This window comes from Monodelphis domestica, chromosome 4 (assembly GCF_027887165.1).
Source record: "Monodelphis domestica isolate mMonDom1 chromosome 4, mMonDom1.pri, whole genome shotgun sequence".
In the NCBI taxonomy this organism is placed as follows: domain Eukaryota; kingdom Metazoa; phylum Chordata; class Mammalia; order Didelphimorphia; family Didelphidae; genus Monodelphis; species Monodelphis domestica.
The window spans coordinates 15,542,292-15,549,930 of NC_077230.1; positions in this window are offsets into that span (position 1 = coordinate 15,542,292).

Consider the following 7,639-nt stretch of genomic DNA (forward strand, 5'->3'; position numbering starts at 1 on the left):
TGAAAGGAGGCTGAGGGAATAGATTATGTATTATATCTTTAAGTGGATCAAAATTATTTCTGGGATCCTATTATTACCATGAACTAATTTCATGTCTTACTGTCCTATGGAAGTGATCTTAGGTTCTTGAATGCTATGCCTGCAGAGGATAAACTGATAATTTTTAGGTGCTGTAAGAAGGTTCTTTTAAGGGAATTTCCAAGCACCAACTGTCTACTCTGTGTAATCAGCTAAGATAGAAGAGGCTTTTTTTTTTAAGTCATGGAGCCCATGGAGCAAACTAAAATTTAAAAATTTCCTCCATCATGTGAAGTCTCCTTCTGCTTCTGTAGTGATAGTAGGCAAAAAGAAGGCAGAATATATAAGAAAAAACAGTTTTAAATACAATTTGATTCTGTTAACTACTAGAATTGGGTTTGGTCAATGGCCAATGAAATGACATTTTTAGAAAAACTGAACTACATCAACATTGCTATTTCCAGGATAAGTCAAAGCATGAGTTAGTCCATTAGCACATATGTCTGAAAAATACTGTAGATGGATGAGGAAGGCCTTAAACAGAAGAGAAAGAAAAGAGTGGGACTTGAAGTTTTGTTCTGTACTGTTAACAAGTCCAAAATACCTGGTACAAATAGCCATCTTTTAAAGCACAAATGTTATATTGGCAATGCTCACAATAATGAATCTTGGAATACCATAATTCTATATTATCCAAAGGGCAATGAAGTCTCCTTCTGACATGTGGCTGGTAGAATGAAGAAAATGTCCAAAGATGAGCCATGTGTAAAAAGTAGTATAAAGACCATCATTGAGGAAATGTAGAATCAAAAAAAGTATCTGGGCTACTTGTGTATCAAGGATAATGGAAAATTCAAATGCAGTGCTGGTACTTAAGGAATAAAAAAAGACCTAGAAGGGGGCAGCTGGGTAGCTCAGTGTATTGAGAGCCAGACCTAGAGATGGGAGGTCCTGGGTTAAAATCTAGCCTCAGACACTTCCCAACTGTGTGACCCTGGGCAAGTCACTTAACCCCCATTGCCTAGCCCTTACCACTCTTCAGCCTTGGAGCCTTGGAGTATTGACTCCAAGATGGAAGGTGAGGGTTTAAATAAAAAAAAAAAAGACCTAGAAGAAGAAGGTCATGGCATGCTGGGTGAATCCTCATGGAAAATGTATGAAGGAATATGAATCCATAGAAGTATTAGTAACAATTCCTGCACAAATCCCTATATAAGAGTATAGAAACATGGAACTAATAAAGTCCATTTTAAAGGGATGCTAATGAGGAAGGAGGATGAGGGAAACAATAAACCTTAGTTTGTGAAATCCCATACTACTTACTACTTAGATTTAAATATCACTTTGGGGGAGCCATAATTGTCTTCCTAGTGACCTTCTGAGGAGAATACTAAAGTTTCTTGTGTCTGGGTTCATTGGGGACTTAACCTGAATATTATTTGTCCTCTTTATAATGGAGAGTATTCTTGGAAATGTTGGGCAGTTTGGGTAAGGAGGAGACAGTATATATCTGCCTTTTTCTGCCTTTTTCTTTCTTCTTATCCTCTTATCCTCCTCACAAAAATTATTTGAAGAATAATTTATTTTATTTATTCATTCATCCATTTATTTATTTATTCATTCATTCATTCATTCATTTATTCATTCATTTATTTATTTATTTATGTGTGGAATAATAACTTAATTGCTGCACACATAAGAAATAACTGGGATCAATTTGCTACCGTAAAACTGACCTGTCTATTCCCTGACTTGTTCCTCATGGCTGGAATGCTTCCCCTCTTCACCACTGCTTTTTGGGACTCTAGTTTTATCACCAGCTCAAAGGGCCACCTCTGATTGCCTTATCCTCATTGTTAACCATCCCTCCTAATGTTCAAATTACTTTGAATTCATTTTGCATTCATTTATCTCTGACATGTTCATCACTACAGTAGTATGTAAATTCTTTTGTTTTTGCCTTTCTGTCAAACTATGTGGCCCATATTGGGTGCCTGATAAATACTTGTTGAGCTAAATACTATAAATAAATATTCCCCTTGAGGTTATTGTTCCTTGATCCCTAAAAAGCCCAATGCCTGTGGCCAACCAAGGACTTGTAGTTGTTGATGATGAATATGAACATTTACATCCAGGAATTATTTTTCAGCCCAAATAGAGTCTTTCCAAGGAAACATGGAAAGAAATAGAATTCTGACTTAGAAAGTTCTCCTTCTCTTCTTTCTAACTAGGTATCCATTATAAGAATTTTCTTATGTTTCCTCCTCAAGTGAAAAACAGAGAAATTTCTGTTCTTAGGAATTTATCTGTAAATTTTCATTTAAGTTCGTCCCCCTTCAATTAAATCTTTTGTTATTTGTAATCACAGCATCTGAGCTTTTGGAACTTAGAAGATCCTAACTAGTACACCATCCCACTGTTTTCAAAAGTACTTTCACAGACATTATCTCACATGACCTTCGCAGCAACCCAAGGAGTGGGCAGGGTAAGATCAACTGGAAACTGAGGATCGAGAGTTTGTTTGCCTTAAGGTTCCTAAAAGTAGCAGAAGTGGGAATAGAAGCTAGGACTTCTGATGCTTAGAGCTCTTTAAAATAACAACTAACCCCTGCATTGATATAGAACTTGATGGTTTGCAAAACACTTTCTTGACAAACATCTTGTGAAGTAAATGATGGAGGCATTATTACACCCATTTTGGGGGTATAATAATTAGTCAATGGCCCAGGAGGGATATACATAACTTCTTATTTTATTTTAATAGCAGGGACAGAGAATCAAATATCTCCTATTAAGTTTGAGGAAATTAAGTTGGGAAATTCTGAATTTTAAGGTCCTTTCCAGGTTTGTTTTTGGGGTAGCTATGAAAGTAACACTTCCTCTTATAGACCCTAAAGGCAAACAGGACATTTTAGGCAATCATTTTATGTACAATTTGGCTTGCTTTTCCTTCTAACTACAGTTGAGTTAAAAGTTATATTTTGGTTTGAGATTCTCTAGATATCTATTTAGCTACATTTTGAGAAATACTTTTCATACCCATGAATCTTAAAAGATCATACTTTCCTTATCTGTAAGATGGCAATAATCATAAACTCTATCTCACAGGGCCATTTGGAGGTCAAACAAATAATATGTATAAAGTACCCTGCAAGACTTGAAATGTTCTATAAATATTATTGAGTCACAAAGGAAGTACCTGAGGGCACATTTGATGCCAGGCCCTTTCAACTCTATCCACTGTGTTTTCTAACTGCCCCTTCCACACATTATTTATATACAAAATAAATTTTCAGAATTATATTTCAATAAAAATCATAACAAATGACATGGATATACATATTTATAATATATAGACACACATACATATATATTTCCACATGATCATAATAAGAAATAAAGGATTTAAATAATCTAATCTCAGAAGAACTTTAACAAGACATAGATGAAATCTCAAAGAAAGTATCCTTGAATTTGATGTATTGAAAAGGAAGTTTTATCATATATTCAAAGAATAATTAATTCAAATTTTACATAAATTATTAGCTAAAATAGAAAATATGATATACTACCAAATTCCTTCTATAAGACAAATATAATCTTGATACCTAAAGCAGGGACAGCTAAATCAGAGAAAACATAATCTTATAGATTATATATAAACTAAAACAATTGTAGATAATATCTCACCAATATCAATTCAAAAAAGGGAATATGTTATTATCAACGAAGTGTGATTTTAAAATTCTCTCCATTTTGCTTGGTGTAGTACCCAGGAATGTGCACACCCACACTACATGGGCATGTGCTAGCTAATGACAAATCAGAAACAACTAACTGCCCCCCTGGGCTGTCCTAAGCCAAGCTTGAGCCACCATTGGCACATGTGAGATGCAGGAAATGAGGTAGAGAACAGTCTCTGGGGTTCTTGTCACTTCCTGTGGAGAGGACTAGACGCCAGTTCGATCCTGGAGCTCGAGCTTGGAGGAGCCCACAGACAGCTTTCCTTCAGATTGGTCACATAAGTGATAAGGACTGACTCCCTTCTCTGCCTTGGCTCTCCAAGGCCTTAAACTCCCGCCTTGGCTCAGCCTGAGCCAGAGTGGTTTTGAGTTAAACTCCTTTCCTTCTCTCTCTCTCTCTCTCTCTCTCTCTCTCTCTCTCTCTCTCTCTCTCTCTCTCTCCTCTAATAATTTCTTTCTCCTGTTGTAATTAAATCACCATAAAAACTCCATTCTGACTTGAGTGTTTCATTTAGGATTTTCTAAATAAAATCCTTGGTGACCAATAAAATCCTTGGTTTTGTTCTCTTTTCCTTTTCCTCACAAATTATTGCAATCTTTAAGTTGATTATGTTTCCATAATCCTTTTGGGGAACATGGCTTCCCAATACAATCGCAGGGGGATGTAAAAATGGAGATTTGAACCCCAGACTTCAATCCCCTGAAGTCCTTGGTATTTCCCAGAATTCCCTATAATCTCACCTGAGTCTCCACCTGGGTGAGATCACAATTAGTATTTAACGGGCTCTGTGCCTCCCAAGAGCTCTCTTCCTCTCTACTTGGGGATTGTAAGGATGTAGTGAATAAACTAAGCACAGGGGTTCTGAATTTGGCTAATCAGCCATGGGCATGTGGTTTGTTATTTTTGTATCCTTGATTTCTAATAATCTTAATAAACCTCAAAAAAATATAATATTTCTATTACTAGAGACTAATTTAACTTTTACAGAAGGTAAGCAAAATATTCAAATATCTTGCACTATGGCCAAGTCAGACTTGTACTAGAAATGCAGGATTATAATATTAGGAAATTTATAAGCATAATGTACAATATTAGTAATAGACAGTAAAAACACATACCAATAGAGATAGGAAAGACTTTAAAAAATGCAACATCCTTTTTAATATTGAAGAGGAAGAACAATAGTGACTCTTTTCAAATAGCTCTCATAGTTAGAATTGCTAGGACGAGTACATTCCTATGAAACAAAAATTCTTGCTCATGAAATAAAATGGTTTAGAATGTAAAACACAGATGTCACAATTTGAGAATATAAACATAGAAACCACAAAATGTTATAACATCCTTGACATTGTCCCACTATTTCCCACTGTTGCTCAATTCATTCCACTTTTCAACCTTTTAAAAGGATAAAGCTATGCCTTGTAGAATTGAACAGTATCTGGAGCAATTTGATTTTGTTTTCCTTTGTTTTGAACAAATATGTATAATCTTTTAGGCTTAAGAAACTTTGTATAATTTCTATTTTGGGGATTGGGATGGAATGATTTCAGAGATTCTACTGAGATAATGTCATGTGATTGTAGATTGAAAGATTGAGACTAAAATTGTCGAGAAGTGACCTACAGTGGTTCTGTGAGTTATTGTCCCTGGGCGATGAATATCTGGCAGAATTGGTGAGGTTTTGTTCTCAATGTGGCTTTGTTAGACAACTCCCTCTGTTAAGTTTGAATAAGTATCTGTATTAGCCCTTCATTAGGGTTCTAACCTCTGGGTAAGACTTGTATTAGGCTGTGTCTGTTTCTAGCTAAATGGGAAATAACAGCAATTAACACTTTGAAAAGAGAGGTTAATAATCAGGGCATGAAATTTTATTAAACCTTTAAAACTGGACTATAACCCCTAAGTGTTAAGGGAGCTCACACTGTTATTCAGAAGAAGTATAAACAATGGAATTTTTGTTTGCTTGTTTGTTTTGTTCTGTTTATATTTTTGTGACCTGATTATCTGAAAAAAATAATAATCCTTTTTTTTTTTGTGCTCTAATCAGCCAAAGGAAAAGAGATGAGAAGAGGGAGAGTTTTTAAATGGAGAATTTCAAAGCTTTCAAAGAAGAATATAGTCTTATCCCAACATTGCTAATTATGACTAGTTGAGAATATAAAGAGAGATACCTTCACCCTACCTCTATGATCTTTTAATTTGGACATCCAAATTAAGACATTTTTTGATGGGGAGAGGAATGTTTTATAGTGGAGACCTTGGGCAATTTGTATATAAATACATTTCTCTCTCTCTCTCTCTCTCTCTCTCTCTCTCTCTCTCTCTCTCTCTCTCTCCTCTCTCTCCCTCCCTCTCTCTTTCTCTCCCTCTCTCTCTTTCTCTCTCTCTCCCCCCTCTCTCTCCCCCTCTTTCTCCCTCTCTATTTCTCTCTCCCCCCTCTCCTTCCCTCCATCCCTCCCTCCCTCTCTCTTTCTCTTTCTCTCTCCCTCTCCCTCTTCCCCTCTCTTTCTCTTTCTCTCTCCCTCTCCCTCTCTCCCTCTTTCCCTCTCTTTCTCCCCCTCTCTCTTTCTCTTCTCTTTCCCCCTCTCTCTCCTTCCCTCCCTCTCCCCCCCCCCCCTTTGTCCATCTATGTTTCTGCCTCTGTCTTTGTCTTTCTCTTCCTCTCTGTCTGTCTGCCTCTTTTCCTCCTTTCCCAAGGGATTGTAATTAAGTCAGTGTTAAAAAAGAATCTGGTGATGCAAGATGTGAAATTTTATATCTAAGTTAAAAGCTGCCTCTCACACTGAAGTTTCAGTTCTAAACCTGACAGATGACACTGTAGGAATGTGTATGTTTTCAATGAGAACCTTGTGCGTTTTAACCAAGACTAATTAGGAAATTGGCTTATTGAGGGACTCTTAAAGTACAGTGTGGAATCTGGAGTTTTGCAATAGCCTCCTGCACAATTCTCTTTTCCAAACCCTAATAATACCTTTTGCATCAGTGTTGCCCAGTCTCCTTGGAAACTTTCTCAGTTTACCATTTCCTCATTGAGTGGGCAGAGGGGAAAAAAGTCAGCTTTCATTTTCATAATGCGATATTTCCATAAACTCTTAGCCATCGAGCTTTCCAGTTGTTAGCTAGACAGCAGAAGCCCATTGGAGTCGTTGGCTCAAGTATCTGCACAGAAATTTTCAATGATTCCCCTCCCTTGCTAATAGTAAGGGTCAGAGACTTTCCCATCACATGTTCCCAGCTACTCTGTTTCTTGGGCTCTAAAGCTTTCTCTCACTACCAGACAATGCTTCAGGTACAGTGAGTGGACAGTCATTGCCCCATGAAAAGAGGGCTGAAGAGGAAGAACAACTCTGTCTTGGATCTACCTTTGCAGTTAGAATAGTAATGATAATGATAATAATAACGATGTGATAGCTAACATTTAGGTAATGCTTCCTATGTGCCCTGTAAATAAAAATGTACAAATTTTATCTCGTTTGATCCTCACAACAAACCCAGGGAGGGAGGTACTCTTATTACCCCCATTTTATGGATGAGGAAACTGAGGCAATAGGGGTCAAATGACTTGCCTAGGTTCACACAGCCAGTAAGTTACTGTAGTCTGATTTTAACTCAGGTCCCATGTTCTGTCCATTGTATCACCTCATTTGACAAACACATTCCTGTCATATTAGCAAATTTTGCTAATTAGGCAAAATGTCATAGAATGTATTTTATAGCAGCTTAAAATGTGAATATAGAAAATCACAAAACATTATAACATTCTTGACATTTTCCTGTTGCTCTTATCCCTTTGAAATGAAACTTACAAAAACCCTGGTGAATATAAAGCTATTCCTTTTAGAATTGGGAAAGTGTTCAGAGCAATTTGTCTATT